The sequence below is a fragment of the Paroedura picta genome, chromosome 5 (genome assembly GCF_049243985.1).
Source record: "Paroedura picta isolate Pp20150507F chromosome 5, Ppicta_v3.0, whole genome shotgun sequence".
In the NCBI taxonomy this organism is placed as follows: Eukaryota; Metazoa; Chordata; class Lepidosauria; order Squamata; family Gekkonidae; genus Paroedura; species Paroedura picta.
This window is the reverse complement of record NC_135373.1, coordinates 97,813,958-97,832,256: the sequence shown is the minus strand read 5'-3', so window position 1 is coordinate 97,832,256 and position 18,299 is coordinate 97,813,958. Positions and strand designations below refer to the sequence as shown.

General features: G+C 43.0%; 1 protein-coding gene across 4 annotated transcripts in view; it reads right to left on the bottom strand.

Moving 5' to 3' along the window:
• Positions 1 to 18,299, bottom strand: part of TCF20 (transcription factor 20) — a 206,650-nt gene that overhangs the window by 159,732 nt on the left and 28,619 nt on the right. For 3 of the 4 annotated variants that reach the window (XM_077339313.1, XM_077339316.1, XM_077339314.1), the window contains exon 2: positions 1,233 to 1,299. The gene's annotated coding sequence lies outside the window, so the exon portion shown is untranslated. Of the gene's footprint in view, positions 1 to 1,232; positions 1,300 to 17,963; positions 17,983 to 18,299 lie in introns of those variants that run through there. The other variant, XM_077339315.1, reaches the window with a different exon arrangement.

Below are 18,299 nucleotides of genomic sequence, written 5' to 3'. Positions count from 1 at the left end.
TAGATTCCATTAACTTTGAGACAGCAGGTGCCTCAAGTAGCTGATTTAGCAGCAGCCACTGTGAATTGTTGGATGCAACTTACTGACTGTAGTTGCCTGCATCCCTCAATGCTTCTTAAAGGACAGCAAAACAGAGTGAAGGAAAATCATACAAGAAAGGAGAAGGGAATACAGAGAAAAGCCTGGATGGAGGACTGTTAGATTAACAAACCTGATTGCCACCTCAATTAAGCATCTCCAGGTCATCAAGAGATGCATGGTAGGTGACCCTTCCCATTTACCTATGATTCCCTGTCATTCCACAGGAGTTACCTCAACAAGGTCAGCAGACTCTAGCAATGGCTCTCTTAAGCTTTTTGCTAAAAGATTCCACATGAATCTTTATATTGTTTCTCAGGAATCATTCCAGGGCTTTTTCATTAAATTCAGCCAGAATCAGCAGCTCAGATTTGACAGGCAGCCCAAAGGATGGAAGCCAGAACACAAAGTGCTATGCTTAGGAGATATTATATGAGTGGCAGAGTTTGATATATTTGAGGTTTTCCCCAGCCCCCAAAGGAGTTGCTACAGAAGCTGCAGAGTATGAGATTTTGAGCTACAAGATTGGGAATGGGAACGGTTGCTGTACTTGTGCCTTAGCACATACTGTAAAAAGTAGCTCTTAGAGGCAGCACGTCTGCTTCAAAATATTTTGTTTCCTGCTTCCTTCCATTGCAAATTCAGGTTTCATCTTAGTGAAAAGCATATAACTGAACAGCAAGTAAAATGGTGACTTCAGAAAAGACTGAATGATAAACAAAGAGAAGAATTTTAATTTCCACTGGTTTTAAATCTCCTGCCTTCATATTTGCTCTGCTATTTAATATGCATGACTAATAAATATTTAAAATAGTCTTAAGATTTCTGAATCCTCAGCTCTCAATTAAGACTAACAGTCACTTCACACACTATACAGTGGCAAGCATACATTGATCACCATGTATAAATGCAGCAGGGAACTGCAGCCAATCTCAGCACACTTTCACACGTGCCTGTAATATGCATGAGTTAGAGAAATGGCTTCTGATGTTCACATTTTTATATACTAAAATGTAAAACATATGAAGTGGCCATTAAATCCCACACGTAAACAATAATTCTTCCTAATGTTAGCCTAGAAAGGTTCAGAAAAGGCATCTCACTTCATATGACAGCATTCCCACCCCCACACCACAAGAAAGATTATTTCATACCTTTTTCTTCTGTGAGGAAGTGGAAAGCGTTTTGGGGATCATTGTCAAAATAGAAGCAGAAAAAACACTAGAGAGAAAAAGACAGTGAGAGATGGAGATAATTAATTGGTTCATATATATATATATATAAAACTAAGCACAAGTACAAGCAAAAACACAAATTCATTTCTTATATTTATATCTAACATTTCAATTATGAAGCTTACTTGGTGACCTCGGCCCAGTCTCCATCTTTGTACATAACCTCCCTCACAGGGCTGTTATGAAGATTAAAAGGGGGCAAAATGCTGACCTGTTGCATAGAACTCCCTAAAGCAGGGGTAGTCAAACTGCGGCCCTCCAGATGTCCATGGACTACAATTCCCAGGAGCCCCCTGCCAGCATTTGCTGGCAGGGGGCTCCTGGGAATTGTAGTCCATGGACATCTGGAGGGCCGCAGTTTGACGACCCCTGCCCTAAAGGAACCTGTAAGGCAGATGGCTAAACAGACAGATCCAGGTTCAAATCCCAGCTGACTAAATGACTCAGGATAAGTCACTATCATTCTGCTTTGCCTGCCTCATAAGGCTAAGTTGGGGATAAATGTGATTAAAAACCATGAAGACCACGTGACTTAGAAATAGAGAATAAGAATCCATCATGAAATCAGACCAGATAAACTACTGCTTTTACAAAATACAACAAGGTTCAGTGTTACATAGAGACACAGGCTGCTACACTCCCGTCCAACACACTAACAACAGCAGTTAAATCATCCAGGAAGTTTAAGATGGAGACTGCTATTTCCTACTGATGGCACAAATCTGCTGTTGTTGTAAACTATACTGCCCTTGAGTATGGGAATTGCATATTATGATCATAGCTAATAAGAAGAATCAGTTTACCAACTAAACCTGGCAGGAAAAAATTATGGAAAATAATACTCTACAGCTATTGGGAAAGGGATGTTAGTATATTCCTCCTCGCCTGCTCCTAGCACTCACATCCTACCAGCCTTCCCCAAGGACAGAGGATCTGTATTTTGAGATTTTCAAGAACCCCTTAAAAACCAGCTCCCATCTCTAACTTATGACGTGGCTTAGAGGGCTTGGGAAGAGGTTTTGTTTTGTTTTGAAAATATGATCAATATCACTTCCCTTCCAAATCATATCGCCTTCCAGCCAACCTGTCAGAAAGTCAACAAGGGCTGACCTCTTTTGGCAGCTCTGTTTAATCAGACCGTGTGTGTAAGAGAGAGAGAGACACAGACAGATGGAACTTGCTGCTGTTTGCATTTCCTCTCTGTCTGCATTCTCTGATGTGGGCTATGCAGCATTAAATTCTACAGAAGCCAATATGGTCTTCACTATGCAAATGTCCCTGCGTTACTCTGTCAGTGCCATTCAGCTCTGACTTGCAAATATCACCCACACAACTCTGTAACGCTGTTAGTGTATCTTAGCCTGGCACAGATCTCTCTCTGGATTACATGTGCAATTCTCTGAATACATTCTCATAGCCGACAAGCAAGATTCCACTGCCCTGGTCCTGAATGTATCCTGTGTTCGGTCAGCTTCCTTTCTGTGGGCTAATCAGAGGTCTGTATAACAAAACCTGTTTCAAAAAGTGCCCACCTGGGAACAATTCAAGCCAGAAAGCTAATTCCATTTGCCACCTGAACAGCATTTTGAGCTCAGGAGGCAAGAACCTGCTATACATTCTAATGCAGTGTTTTACCCAAATAACTGCAACTCACTCCCTAGCTCATATTAAACGTGTTAACTCTGTCTTCTTTCTGGCTTGCAATTATAATACAAGGCACTCATTTTTCCTAGGATACACTGCAATTAGTCTAGAAAAGGATCTCTCCTCTACTAGCAGAAACATCACAGTCTGCATCTGATGTTTCCCATTACCACAGCCTATGGAACATTCCAGAAAAGAGATTTTGGAGCCCGAATAGGGATTTCTGTAATATTACCCCACTGGCTTCCAACAGGTGTAATATGACTCAATCTCCTTCCAACCCCACCCTCAGTTTTGCGAAATCACACACCAATCATTCAGATGTTTGGCTGATAAAGCTAAATGTACAGAGAAAGACAGGGTTCTGATAGGGACATAAATATACAAACCATTAAACTGGATATGTACATACAGCCTGCATGCCTGTTAAAAGATTTTCTCTGCCACGGGGGGTGGGGAGAGACTTTACTGAAGTCTCTGGACCTCATACCTCAAGCATTGCCTCATACCACACTCCACACAGAGAGCAACCTGCTGTCATTAAACTCAGAAAAATATTAAACAAGAATTAAGCCCAGAGAAGCATGCAGCTTAAAGTGCACAAAGAAAGGCAGGGGGCATGGAAAAATAAGTCTGTCACACCTCTGAAATGCTCACAGGAGAACCACAGCCTTAAAATGCCTCCTTGGTGGGGTTCTTCCTTTAGGAATCATTTTCGTGTTGGCATGATGATGCTAAGATGTTGATAATACTCTTAAGGACATGCTTTTAAAGGGATGCACTGACCTGTGTGGTCCTGGGCTTTCCATTTTTCCTTTAATCCTCCTTTCTAGCACGGCTCTGCACAGTAATCATCAATATCTACAAGCTTTAATTTAGTCATACTAGCTTTGATGGATTCTTGATAACCTCTCTCTTACTGGATGACTCTATCTAGGTACATTTTAACCTATAATTTCCTAGAAGGGAGCCATTCATTCCTTGTGACAACTCAAGGAGTAAGGCAGACATGTGAAGATCCAGGAGGAAAACTTGAAAATGTCAAAGGGGGGGGGGGATGTTTTTTTTTTCTTTTCCCAAGGGTTTTTTCCCAATTTGGGGGGAAATTGAAAAGATTCCTAGTTTTTCTCTTAGTTTTCCCCCTTACTGGCAGTCTTCAAGCAGCGGGTGGACAGATACTTATCTTGAATGTTTTAGGCTGATCCTGCATTGAGAAGGGGGTTGGACTAGATGGTCTGTATTAGGCTTGTGCATTTTGTCCACCGAAGCGGCCGTTCATGCCCGAAACGGCCAACGCCACGCCACGGGGGGAGGAGCGGTGCCAGCGCCAGTGTGCCAGTTGGCACACGCATGCAGGTGCAGAGCTCTGCGCCTGTGTGTGGGCACCAGGTCTGGTGCCGCCTCTCCCCCCGCTCTGCGGTGCTGGCCGCTTCGGATATGAATGGTCACTTAGGTGGACAAAGCGCACAAGCCTATCTGTATGGCCCCTTCCAACTCTATGATTTTATGATTATTTTGCAATGAGCAAAATGAAAGATAAGTTTGTATTCAAACTATGTAGTATGAAAACGTTTGTGCAAGAAAATCTACAGCATTTGACAGTGATAATTCCTATGTCTAGACAAATACAGCATTTTCAATTTTTTTTGTTTAAATATGATAGTTTTGTCAACAATTGATACCTTGTGTGTTTGTAATAATTATTAAATAATTCAGTTTTTTCAACATTTTACAAATTAACAATATCCAACTACTCTAGTAGTCCTGACTATTAGGACTGTATGAAACTGTTTCTATGCACTTTCTTCTATTTACTACAGAATGTGTTTTCTACTTTCAACTTTCATTTTTTCTGCCACTTAGACTATAAAAATTATGATAGATTCAGTTGAGTAGCCATGTTGGTCTGACACAGCAGAACAAAATTTGAGTCCAGTGGCACCTCTAAGGTGAATAAAGTTTTATTCTGGATTTTCTGAATGCACACGAAAGTTTATATCCAGAATAAAACATCATTGCTCTTAAAGATGCCACTGGACTCAATTTTTCCCTGTAAAAATTAAGATACGCATGCTATGGTGACAGAATAATGGTTTTTAACCATGTAAGTATGGTGACCTCAAATGAGCCTCTTGTGGCGCAGAGTGGTAAGGCAGCCGTCTGACAGCTTTGCCCATAAGGCTGGGAGTTCAATCCCAGCAGCCGGCTCAAGGTTGACTCAGCCTTCCATCCTTCTGAGGTCGGTAAAATGAGTACCCAGCTTGCTGGGGGGTAAACGGTAATGACTGGGGAAGGCACTGGCAAACCACCCCGTATTGAGTCTGCCAAGAAAACGCTAGAGGGCGTCACCCCAAGGGTCAGACATGACTCGGTGCTTGCACAGGGGATACCTTTACCTTTACCTTTATGGTGACCTCCCGCCCCAAGTCCAAAGTTATTTGGCATGGTGATCCATTGAAGGCCAGCCCAAGTTTTTTTGCCTCCTGAAGTGAACATCTTGGCACCCATCTGGCCCAGCATTCCATTTTCTACCATAGCCAGCTAGATGTTCTTAAAAAAACAAGGAACACTGCACAAAGGATGTGGCTGCCCGCAGACAATTGGCATTCTAAAGTCACAGCCCTTGAGCAAGAGATTTGGCTGCTGAAGGAACAGTACCAAGGCCAAGCCCAGGCATGCACACCCCTCTTTTTCTCAGAGGAACAATAGCATTGAATACAGCAATCTGCAACTCTTTTTCAAGGATTGGGTATACTGCAATTTTTCTTCTAGAAAATGAAGACATTGGTACTTTTAAATTCCATAAATATGCCAAATAGTAAAATGGTATATGATCAATTATTATTGATCAATGATGCATATTGCACATATTTTCATGTTTTCTCAAAATTTTCCATGTTTCCGGGGGTGGGTACCCAGGGAAAAAAACTCTTTTCTCCCCTATGACCTCAACATTTCCAGAAATTCTTCATCTCTACATCCACATTGTTTTGGAGCTGAAGTGGAACTTGGCAGACTACAACTCAGTGCTTTTCCACCTTAAGCTTGTCATCTGCCTGCCTCTGCCCCAGTCTACCCCCATCCTTGAGAAAGTAACAAGAAGAATCAAAAATAGGTGGATAGCAATGCTCTAGCGATCTGCTCATTTCTCTAGGGCTTTACCACCAATATTAGCGGAAAATCCTAGCGCGTCGCATCCTCTCCAAACACTGCCCTGTAAATCCCAGGCCTTTCCTGAGGCAGTACTGGCAACCCTCCATTGCTTTAACAACTCAAACAAATTAATCACAAGCCTGTCTGATGTCTTCTGAATGGGCAAGTACAGTGCTTGGCTTAAGGAAACAGAGGCAAGATGGGCTCGAGAGTAGTTGACAGCAATTTAGTGTAGCTGGGGTAAGCACAAAAGGAGAGCAATCATGTGGATTTAGGAAGCAAAGGAGACATCTGCAATCCTGGGAGGCAAAACAAGTATCTTTTCAGAGTATTTCCAGCTGACCAAAAAATTACAACCCCCCCACCCCAAGATTGCTAGCTTTTATACAGTTCTTAAATGACATCCCCCTTCAAAGGGTCCTTGAGTGGTTTTCAGGAAATACAGCATAAAGGAAAAACCAATTTCTTTGCACCCAATAACAGCAGCAGAGGATAACAGAGGCACAGAAAATAATTCTTTAATAACAATTCACCAAATTATTACTCTTCCAAAAATAGGTTTCAAATAGGTTTTCTTACACTGATATTTCATTTAGGGAGAAAGGCAGTTCTGTTAGACACTGAACAGATATTGGAACCAATTTAAATATCAGGTCACCAAGAATTGTGAAGAGCTAACCACACAAACTTAAGGGGGGGGGATGAGAGTGCTCAGGGAACCAACTGACCTTTGTATCGGCATATGTCTAAGATAGGCTAACAAAACTGCCACTTCTGATGGAACAGGCCCCAAGCACCTCTCCATCACTCCTGAGCACTGGCAGAGACTTGTGGGGGTCACCTGTTGATGCCATGGGTCAGCCCTCAGCACACGAGGACTCCTAAAGAGATGAGGAATCTGGCTCTATCAGTCTGGATCCAAATGTAACCAGCAAGCAGCCTGAAGCACAGTCTCTGGAGAGAGGTTCCACAAAAGGTTCATCACCTGATAACAAACCTCCCACACCTGAGCCATCAGCAGTGTCAGAAAAACAGGTACCCAACTAACCTGAAGCATGCACACTTAGAGAAAAAGAGACTGCAATGAAAGCAAGAATTTAAATAAAGAAGAGCTGGTTTACAGGCTCACTATCATGGGGAACTGGAAGAAGGAGGAAGATCTTCACAGGATGAGGGTTGAATGCAGGGACCCAATTGCTAGAAGTAATTTCAGAATAAGGATTTGGGGATTGCCATGTCCTGTATGAGTGGTTTGAAACAGCAGGTCAGCATGGGCGCAAGGTGCGTGAATCCTGAGGCTGTCCTCAAGATTTGGCCAGATTTGCCTCGGGATGAGGGAAATCATCAAAACTGGATTTGCCATTTTTTATCTCACATCCCATCAGTGAGCAACCAGGGGCAAGCCTGTGTGGAGGGGGAAAGGCACGATAGTTTTGGTAGCTGTCCCACCCTCGCACCCGCCCTTCCCTCTCCATTTCATACTCCAAGAATTTTTTTTAAAAAAATGGCATGGTCTGCGTTGCTGCAGGACTGCAAAGCTACGTTGTCAGAGGAAAAATAAATCCTCTGTAAAGTGTCCACGGTCTTCTTGGGATCAGGCAGGCAAAACACAGTCCCAGTTGTGTTTTCAGGCAGTGGGGAATGAACAGGGAAAGGGGGGATGTTTTTAATTTATTTATTTATTTATTTATTTTATTTTTCACATTTATATACCACCCTCCCCGAAGGCTCAGAGCAGTTTACATGGAACTGATAACTATACAAAGAGCCAAACATATAAATAACTATAACATTAATATTACTAACTGATGATAACAGGGTAACAGAACAATATTAAACAGTAATAATACAAACAGATCCAGGAGCAGAATGCCTTGATGGATTTCTGGGGAGGGGGAGAAGGGCAGGGGCCCTGCAGATGTTGTCGGTTGTGCTTGGCCTCAACCAAATGCCTGGCAGAAAAGCTCCTTTTTGCAGGCCCTGCAGAACTGTTTTAGCTCTGTCAGGGCCTTGATCTTCTCTAGGAGCTCATTCCACCAGGTGGGGGCCAGGACAGAGAATACTCTGGCCCTGGTTGAGGCAAGGAGGGCTTCTTTAGGGCCAGGGATCATTGGCCGGTTGGTGGAGCGTAGGGATCTTTGAGGGGCAGAAGCAGCCCTCTCCTGATCAGCCCAATGCTTTAAAAAAATCACTCTTCAGAGTCCAGTTACCATTTCCAGCATCTCACAAATTTACCCAGACATAAATAGAGTCCAAAACACCACTAGTCCCAAAGGGTGGGGGGATGCTCTATCGTTCTGCCGTTTCTCCATAGCAATGCAGAAGTGTTAATTTTTTTATTTTAAATGCTTCTGTGTTGTGGCATTACCACATAGCAATGTGGAAGTACCTTTAAAAAAATGGGGGGGGGGGCTCAGGGGCGGAAGAAAATTTGAGTCCCCGAGAGAACCACTGTGTTGATTGGTGGCTTGCTGTGATTCACAAGCCAAAGAGCAGGGGGAGAATTTTGGCTTGTTTTCCCTTGTAGCCTCGTCAGGAGGTAAAAAGCCACTACGAGGCAAAGGGAAAATGCAGGACGAGTCTCCTGTGAAGAGGTGTGCAAATGCGCAGCTTACAGCCGCCTGTTTGCAAGCAGGAGGCAAGTGTGAGGTTTGCGCCTCCATGCAGAAACGGTCAACCTTGTACGACTTCTTTCTTCACAACAGCCAGATCTCTACCACTTGATGGAGCTGGCAATAGCTCAGTACTAAAGCATTTTTTATATGGAGAACATATAATTCCTTACTTTTAAAAAAGGATTTCAAGTAATAGAATTGAGACAGACCCTTGTCTGGCACCATGGACAGCTGCTGCCAGCCAGTGCTGGACTACTAGAATGAATGATCCCGCTCCATGACAGGCAGCTTCATATATTCAGAAATCAAATCCAAATTAACATAATGCATTCTGGCTTGCAGATCTCAGACCTGATCTTACAAACACAAAACAACTGCAGAAAACAATCAGAAGGAACCTGAAATGCAGCTCACTGTATCAACCCCAGCAGCCTAAAGAAATAATCTCACTGCCATTCAAAAACCTGAGTTTATTAACCTTGCCACGGAGTGTACAATATGGATTTCAGTTTGCTATGGCAAGTCCCTGGAGCGGTGAACAAGGAGATGACCTAGACCCAAATGTTTGAATATACCTGGGGTTTGAGATTATACCAAAACACATTCTGTTCCATAACCAGTATGAGATAATTTCGTTCTTATATGCATTATATACATACACATTTCATAAATCCATCTGAATGCGTTCACCAAGGTATGCATAACACATTTATCAATCTTAACTAGAAAAAGCTGCACAGAAAAAGTAATTAGCTGCTGCAGATGTTTCCATTTGCCTCTCAAGTGAAACCTAAATTTTTTTTTCTGACTTCAAAATTTCCAGAAATTTTACCTTTTCCCCCCTTGTAATTTTTCCCCTTTCAACTTTGCTATAGCCTTCAGGAGTCTATATTTACATATGAACAGGTTTCCAATCACACTTTTCATTTTTGGGTCTTCCAAGCAATCAGAGAGATGAGTAACAGCTTCCAATCTCTTCTCAGAACACCCTATTAACTGTAAGGCACCATGCCAAATCCTGAGACAGGGCATTTTCAAATGTCATCCAGGGATTCACGCATAAGGAAGAAATGTGTTTGATGGAAAACTAACGCAGTACTACTGCCAAATCGGGTCAACATCCAGGCAGTTCCAGAATATGAATGCCATCAGACGAAAACCACGGGGTATGTAACTAGTTGCCTTGTTCAAGGGCTAGAGATGACATCTGAAAGCACTCAGAATTTTGGCTTCATCTTTGGCTAATACTGCACAAGGTAGCAGTGAATTAAAGGGAATTAAAACTTAGTCATAGCCCAATTCCAGAGACATGTTGAGTCTGGCTAACAATATTAATTTTAACAATGTGGTGAGCAGTTGTGTTGAAACAGGTTGTGTACAATGCAATGTTACTTTGACTGCAGACTGTGCATGCAATCTGAGCCCTCTCAGAGCAAACCCCTTCCACAAACCAGTGTCTCCCTGGTGTTATGGTTCCCACACACAGGAACATGCATCCAGAGCAGACCACAAGGGCCTTCAGCAGACAGAGGCAATCAGCCGGCACCAGAAAGAGGCAGTTGAGCAGCTGCTACTATAAGAGAGGATCCTGAACTGATACAGGCAAAGGGGAGGAACACCATCCCTGAGGACAAATGTCTGACACCCATGATTAAAGCAAATCTCTAGGAAATGTTTCCTGACAGTAAAGTCTATTAGACTTGTGCATGGGCTCCCAAGGAAAGCAGTGGAACATCCCACGCCCCCTCCCCCCATCTCTCTGCTCATTTAAAAAAGAGTGGAGTCAGCAGTAAAGATCACAGGGCAGGATATGATTCAGAGAAGAGCTAAATGGTCCACTAGTTTTGTCTTTCTGCTCAGATTTCTATTAGCAGATTGCTGTCTCCCTCCATACAAATTAATGTTATAGTCTTAAAAATTACAATGAGTTCACCATGAGCGGAGGAAATACATTATATGTTCCATATGCTGATAAGTGATCAAATGCACATGACCAGAGTTATCTCCAACTTGCCTATTTGCATCTATTCAGGAATTTTTGTGAATGGTGAGACTAAACATTAGCCCACATTCTTTCATCGGCCATCAATGCAAAAGTTTTGGAATTCCTGTTGCATTCCTTAAACACTTACGTTATAGAATGAGATTCAGCTGTTGATCATAGCAGAAGCAAATTGTACTAGAGACTGGTACACGGTTAAAAGGGGATGGACAAGTTGACAGGCTTACTAACATTGTTGTTGTTAGGTGCGAAGTCGTGTCTGACCCATCGCGACCCCATGGACATTGATCCTCCAGGCCGTCCTGTCCTCTACCATTCATAATTCCAGGATATACCCACTTCTCCTTGCATCAGCTCAGCATTGTGCAAGGGAAAACAGTAGCCTAAAAAAGCATCTCAAATGCACTAAAAGCTATTTTCTAGAGTGTTCAGCTCTAGAAGCAGAAGCACAGTCTGAGGATGATTAAAGACCACTTTCAGTGCAATATGCTCCAGTTCCCCTGTCTAAAAAAATCTTCTCTAAAATGTAAGCCCTCAAATACAGAATTTTCTAGAACAAATGTGCATTGAGAGAAGGAATGGAAAGGGTTGGGGCTGAAGAAGGGGGTCTCCCAAGAGGAAGCCAACCGTGATTCTAGCCCTAGAAGCCGGCAGTCACACTGTCATGCTAAACTCAGGAACAGGGTCAGATGACAAGGAAGAGCTGTGAGGCCTCAGGAAACACCTGACATATTGGATCCCCTCTGGACTCATAGCCTCTTCCAGACCCTCAAGTCCCCAGATCCTGAGGCTATTGTAAAAGTTCCTACCCCTGAAGGCTTAAACTCCAGGTGATACTGGCACCCTGTCAGACAGCCAGTTCCCTCCCCTGTAGGGCCAAATCCCAGACTACTAGTTCCCATAGTTCTCCTGGTACCCAGTACCTCATTGCTCTTTAGAAAACTGGAATTGGCCTCAAGCTACCAGGTAAACCTTTTGCTTATGAAGAATCCTTTAAATGTTTTAAGTCTTTACTATCAGAGCTAGAACAAAGAGCATTTCAGATAAAACAATAGGAAATACTATCATCATAGGTACTACCAGTACAATGCATCCCCTTATAAGTGTATTCACATGTACTGATCCAAAGCTGGAACCACATGGACAATAAAGGAAAACTAGCATGATGTTGGAGGTCTATGTGGTACAGAGAACCACTACCAGCAACCAAAATTATACTTATTAAAAAGAAAATGTTTACTAGCATATTTTAGCACACCACCAGACTGAGCAAGGAAACAAAAGAACTGGTAAAAGCAGAAATCCTTCTGTCCCTCTCAATAAACCTGCTCCACCAGATGTTATAGTACAGTCTTCTTTAGCTTAGTTCTTTAACTTAGTTCTCTTAGAGCTTATTTCATCTCTCCAGGCAACCACATGGCCAATGACTACCTGCTCCAGATTTCAGGTGAGAGCTCTGTCTCCCTGGCAGACAAAAAGAGAGCTCCTTGTTGCCAGGAGGTCTTATCATCTCTGTTTCTCCACCTACTGCCCAGGTTAAGCTGGGTCAAAGAGCCACTTCCTGGAGAATCTCCAGGAATTCCTTCCTAGAGATTATACCTGGAAGCGGTCTAAAGTCCTACAAATCTCAGTCTCCTGCTTGGAGGAAGGGGAGGAGAGCTTGACTCATTAATTGCCTCTAGCTAGACCAATTAGCATTTAACTGCAGGTACGCCTGCTGAACAATTGGACTGACTCCCCCTTCCAGATGGAAAAATTATTATTAAAATGCTCATTACAAACCACAGGGAACATGCATTTCTTCACAGTTTTAAATGCAGGAAACATGCTCCCCACCCCAGCATGAGGTTTTAAGCAACTCCGTCCATGCACAACGTGATTTACTCCTAAGGAACAACACTAGCTGTCTGACCTCATTGGCCCACTAGGAGGTAAGGTTCAGTATAATCAAGCCATTTCTCCCCAGCCCTCCCACCTCTCAATATTTAAATTGCCGTGGAAGGGGGGGAGTGCTATGCCTGCATAGCAAGTTATTCTTATTGCATTGCACCTTGTTCTCATTTGCCCACTTTTCCAGCATGTTCAGATTTTGTTGAACACTATCTCTGTCTTCTGTGCTGACTTCCCTGAATCAACAAATTGTCCTTCAGATGTTTGCAGATTGCCCTCTTTAAAATCTACTCCCGGGCATGGACTCTGCACCACAGGGAGGCTAACAGCTGCCTCAAGTTGGGAACAGTCTCCAGTGTACCTTTTCCAATCAAGAAGTGAGTCCAATAAGAACTTAGGTCAGGGCTTATTGAACTGTGGTGCTATCAGTCACCCTTCCAAGCCCTCGTCCATATACAGAAAGTAGACTTGCTTTTAAAGCATAGCAAATACGGCTCTCAATGTGTTGGTCTGAGGACAGAAAACCTCATGGGGCATATAGGGTCTGATGCTTGAAAAGGAACTGTCAGCCATATAATGTGTACCAACAAAAGGTTGGTACTGTGAATGTGGCTCTGTGGATTTTTCTTAGTCCCAATGGGTGTTTTTTAAGTTGCTAAAGTTTTAGAACTACTGACATAGGTTATTCTTGTAATAGCAGTAATATGTTTTGTTGCAGAAGTGTAAACCACTAGCAACACAAAATCAATAAGTGGAATTTTAAAAAGTTGCACTGCTTTAGACTAAGCATTTAGGATTTAGGCAAATGCTTCACAAGTTTATAGAAGCAGAGCTCAACAAGAAAATCCTGTTTGAGGAAACACTATTTGTTTCTTCCCTCCTGGTTCTGGGCAGTCATTGTGAGTCTCTTTAGTCATGTTGTCTCACTAAAGAAATTAACTGTGCAACATGTTGCTTTTTCTCCCTAGGAAAGTAATGCTGCCTGTCCATATGACTGTTCCGCATTATTTACATACTTGCATCAAGCTGTTCTGAGTAAATCATGTTTCAGCAGGGCCAAACACCTATTTAACTCGGAACTGTTTCTCTCTCTGCTGTTTTAATCCTAATGTGGATGCAGCCTGTTTGAAATGTCCCACCCACAGTGCAGTGTTTTGGGAATCTCTGCAGGGAACTCTGGGATAGGTGCCCAGAAAGTCTCAGAAGAGAGTCTAAAATGACTTTAGTCAGACAATGCTAATGTGAATACAGAACAAACCCGTAACAGTTTACACTGAGCCATCTGTGCTCAGCCAGCTGAGTTTTCTAAATTAACTAAGGCTGTGTTACGGCTTTGTCCATAAAAAGGTGGTGGTAGCATACCACAGACCATTCGTACCTACAATACACATGACTAGTGGCACTGTGACATGTTGTGCCATTAAAGGCAGATAAGCAGGAAGGGAAGAGTATACTAAGAGGGAAATGCCAGTGGATCTGACTGTTGTGAATTATTGTACCCAGGAGTTCAGGCTTTAAATAATGTCACCATCCATTGCTGCTTGCTGTACCCCAGCCCACGTGGACACAAATGAGAACTAGGGCTGAGATCCATGACGATGAAAAATCCTTAAGGTGATCAAGCAAGATTGGGGGTTAGGCTCTTATGTTGAGTGAACTGGCTGCAGCTGACAGCAGGGGTGCACCTCACTATTTCCCCCTCCACCCAGCACAACTCAGCCCTGTTACCTTAGACAATCGCAGCCACCCTGCTCATATTCCTATTTGATCAGCCCAATGTAAGAACATTTCACAACTTTGGTACTGTCTTTTTTATGTTGTTGTTAGATGCGAAGTCGTGTCCGACCCATCGTGACCCCATGGACAATGATCCTCCAGGCCTTCCTGTCCTCTACCATTCCCCGGAGTCCATTTAAGTTCGCACCGACTGCTTCAGTGACTCCATCCAGCCACCTCATTCTCTGTCGTCCCCTTCTTTTGCCCTCAATCGCTCCCAGCATTAGGCTCTTCTCCAGGGAGTCCTTCCTTCTCATGAGGTGGCCAAAGTATTTGAGTTTCATCTTCAGGATCTGGCCTTCTAAGGAGCAGTCAGGGCTGATGTCCTCTAGGACTGACCGGTTTGTTTGCCTTGCAGTCCAAGGGACTCGCAAGAGTCTTCTCCAGCACCAGAGTTCAAAAACCTCAATTCTTTGACGTTCAGCCTTCTTTATAATAAGCATCAAAATAAGGATGCAGCATGGTTTCATGCTCCCTGCAGGGCTCTTCACTCTGCGGGCACTAATCTGTTGGTGGTTCCTGGCCCCAGAGAGATACACCTGGCCTCAACCTGGGCCAGGGCTTTTTTGAACCTGGTCCCAACCTGGTGGAATGAGCTCCCGGAAGAGCTGAGGGCACCGACAGAGCAGTCATAGTTCCGCAGGGCTTGTAAAACAGAGCTCTTCTGCCAGGATTTTGGTTGAGGACGGTTCTTAATATCAATGCCCCCCACCCAAGGCTGCCCCTAGTGGATGACTGTGTGGTGGTAGGCAAGTTCTCATAGCCATCTGATATTTATGATAATTGAGAGACTTCTAACTTTGTTTTAAGGATTGGGGGTTTTATGAGGGTTAGATTGTTATTGTATTCCATCTTGAGTCCCTGAAGGAAGGCGAACTAATAGTTCAATAAATAATAATAAAAGAATGCCCATCTAATGTCCTTTGGGAGAGACAGGTTCAAATCCCCAGTGCCACAGAAGGTTGCAAGGTAACCTTGGACCAATCACTCTCTCTCAGCCTAACCTACTTCACAGAGTTGTCGTAAGGGGAGGAGAAGGATGTTGGTGTGGATCACTGAGCAAAGTTGGGAGCCTTCCTCCAATCTAAGTGGCTTTTCTTCCAACATAAGTCACTTAAGTTGGATGATGGTTCACTGGAGAATGGTAGGATCCATCCCACTGAAAACTGCTCCTGGAGAGAAAAACAGGGTATAAATAGCTATCTAAATGGAAGACAGAAATAAGAGAATACAGCAGTATACTGCACCGATATCTGCAATTAGCCATAAATACTGTAATTGTTACTGGGAAGAGAATTAAAGGAACCCAGTTACTTCCCAGAATCCTGAAGTAGCTGCACACAAAACAGTGCAAAGGAATGAGAAGCTGTGAAATGTTTAATGTGCCTTTAGCAAAGATTCCACATTGCAAAATTATGGAAGATAAAGCCTTCAAAGAAGACTCAAAAATAGATACAAAGCAGTGAAAGCATTTTCCCCAAGCAATCCTTTTTCTATTAGGCCAGTGCATGCTACAGACGATCTGGACCAACTGCCAACATAAAGGAACACACAAAAATAATTCTAGCAAAAAATGTAAAATTTACTCTTGTGATGCAATGAATTGTCTCTGCCACCAAAGTGTCAATATTAATTCAAGCAAAATAGCTTTTGTGCAATAGAAGTGGCAATGAAGGTAATTTTAGAACTAGAATGAATGGTGAATCACTGGTGACCCAGCAAAAACTCTTTCAAGCCCTTGTCCAGAAAGCAGGACTCCCTGTACCTAAAGGAAACTGGAGAAATGTTTGTCCAGCTTTCACTTCAAAGCTAAAAGCTCAGTGAACTCCAAAGGCAGTTTATTTCATTGATTAACTGCTCAAATAATTTTAAAGTTTTTCCTAATGCTTATCATAGATTTGTAATTCTTTTAAAAAATAACTGACCCTGATCCAATTCTAGTACAGATAGCCTGTCATGCATAACAACTGATTTTTTTTCTCTTCTGGATACACAGTGGGCATCAAAGTGCAGCAGTGTCTAGATGAGCACCACAACATGGATGGGGTGGGAAATGCAGATAGGTATTATGTATCTGTCAGTACCCTTTTGAAGTCAGTGGGTTTGTGCAGTCAGGATGGTAGTGCATATCATCTACATTCATGGAAGGTGGTTTCTGCCAGGAATCTCCCTTGCTGTATCAGGGCAAATGCTCCTGGTAATCTCAACAGACAAGGTCAACAGAGCCAACTTGTTGTACTGGTTAGGAGTGGCAACATCTAATCTGACAAGCCGGGTTTGATTCCCCGCTCTCCCACATGCAGCCAGCTGGGTGGCCTTGGGCTCGCCACAGCGCTGATAAAGTTGCTCTGAACGAGGAGGGATATCAGGGCTCTCTCAGCCTCACCTACCTCATAGGGTGTCTGCTGTGGGGAGAGGAAAGGGAAGGTGAATGTAAGCCACTTTGAGCCTCCTTTGGGTAGAGAAAAGCAGCATATAAGAACCAACTCTGCTGCTGCTTCTGCTTCTTTTTCTTCTTCAATTTTGCCCCTCTGTTTGTTCATTCCTTGCCCTTCCCCAGAGGCTCATATGAACCTTTTAAATAGTTGCAGAATGTCAAAATCTGCTCTCCGTCTTTTTTTTCTAGATCTACCATCTCTCCTGTTTATGGCATAGCCTCTGAAATGCTGATTTCCCCTCTCAGTCCCCAGAAAACACTTTTCCACTGTCATCAATCAAATACCTTTCAGCAGGGCTGCACACTGCAGCATGGTTCTAATGTAAGATGAATTAATAATGCACATGAACAAACTAGAAAATGTTTCAGGTTCACACACACACATGCTCTTCTCCCTAACAAGATCCGTCATGGTCTCTGGTATGCCACAGTTTGCCACTGTATCTCAACTGGAAAACTATGGTTTGTGCTCGCTCTTGCAAATTGTGATTTATAATCCTGATATGGATTTACTGACTTAGATGTAAAGTTGTGAAGGAATACAATGTCTTACATGCTATGCAATTCTCTCTAGAGCCTCTACTCTGCAGTAAACACAAGTGGCAATTAACCCTTTCCTGCAGCTTCCCAGCATAGTTTGCTATCATCCGGCAGATACGGAAGCTCACTCCACCAAACAAAAACAACGAAGGAATATTGCATGCTATTTGCCTCCTGCAAGATCCCCATCACTCCAACTTGGTCTTCAAGTATCATATATTCAAGCAACCAAAACTGGGAGTGGGAGGTGAGGGGAGAACGGATAGTTGATAATGTCTCTCAAAATCTGTGAAATAATCTTTTAACTTTGTTTTTAAGCCAAAGGAAGAAAGTTTCTGACTAGATGGCATTATCCCTAGTAATATATGTGCTACTTGTAGTCAATTACAGATTGGTATGTCTTGGGTGTCCCTGTAGGACTCAGGTAAGCAGATGAGGCTTAACCAGGCAGAAAATGGGGCATGTTGTGCAAAATGTTCCACCACAAAGCTAAGAACAATTAAAATGCATTTCCTAGGGGTAGGTAGGTTTGGACCCTGCATGGTTCAGAAAGGTTCAGTTTGGCTAAATCCAGCTGTCCATGATATACTCACCAAGAGTGTTTTGCAGAGTAGACATCATTCTGCTTGATGAGCCCCAGTAAATATGGTCTCTTTGGTTTCCACAAAATGGAGTTCTTAAAAGAAAAAAGGCGCTTTCCTTCATTATATGGTACTCTCTGGGTTGCCTGAAACTGGGTTATAAGCTTGCTGCACATGAGCATAGAAGTGCAATGTTCCTTTCAAGCTCATTCATTTGGCACCAAGCCATGGTTTGGTAGTATTCCAGAACCACACCACAAAATGCTCTGTTCAAATAAACATGTGGGGACAGAAGGTCAGACACAGCCAGGCAGAGGAAATTTGAGCTTGATCAGGAAACAGTCCAAA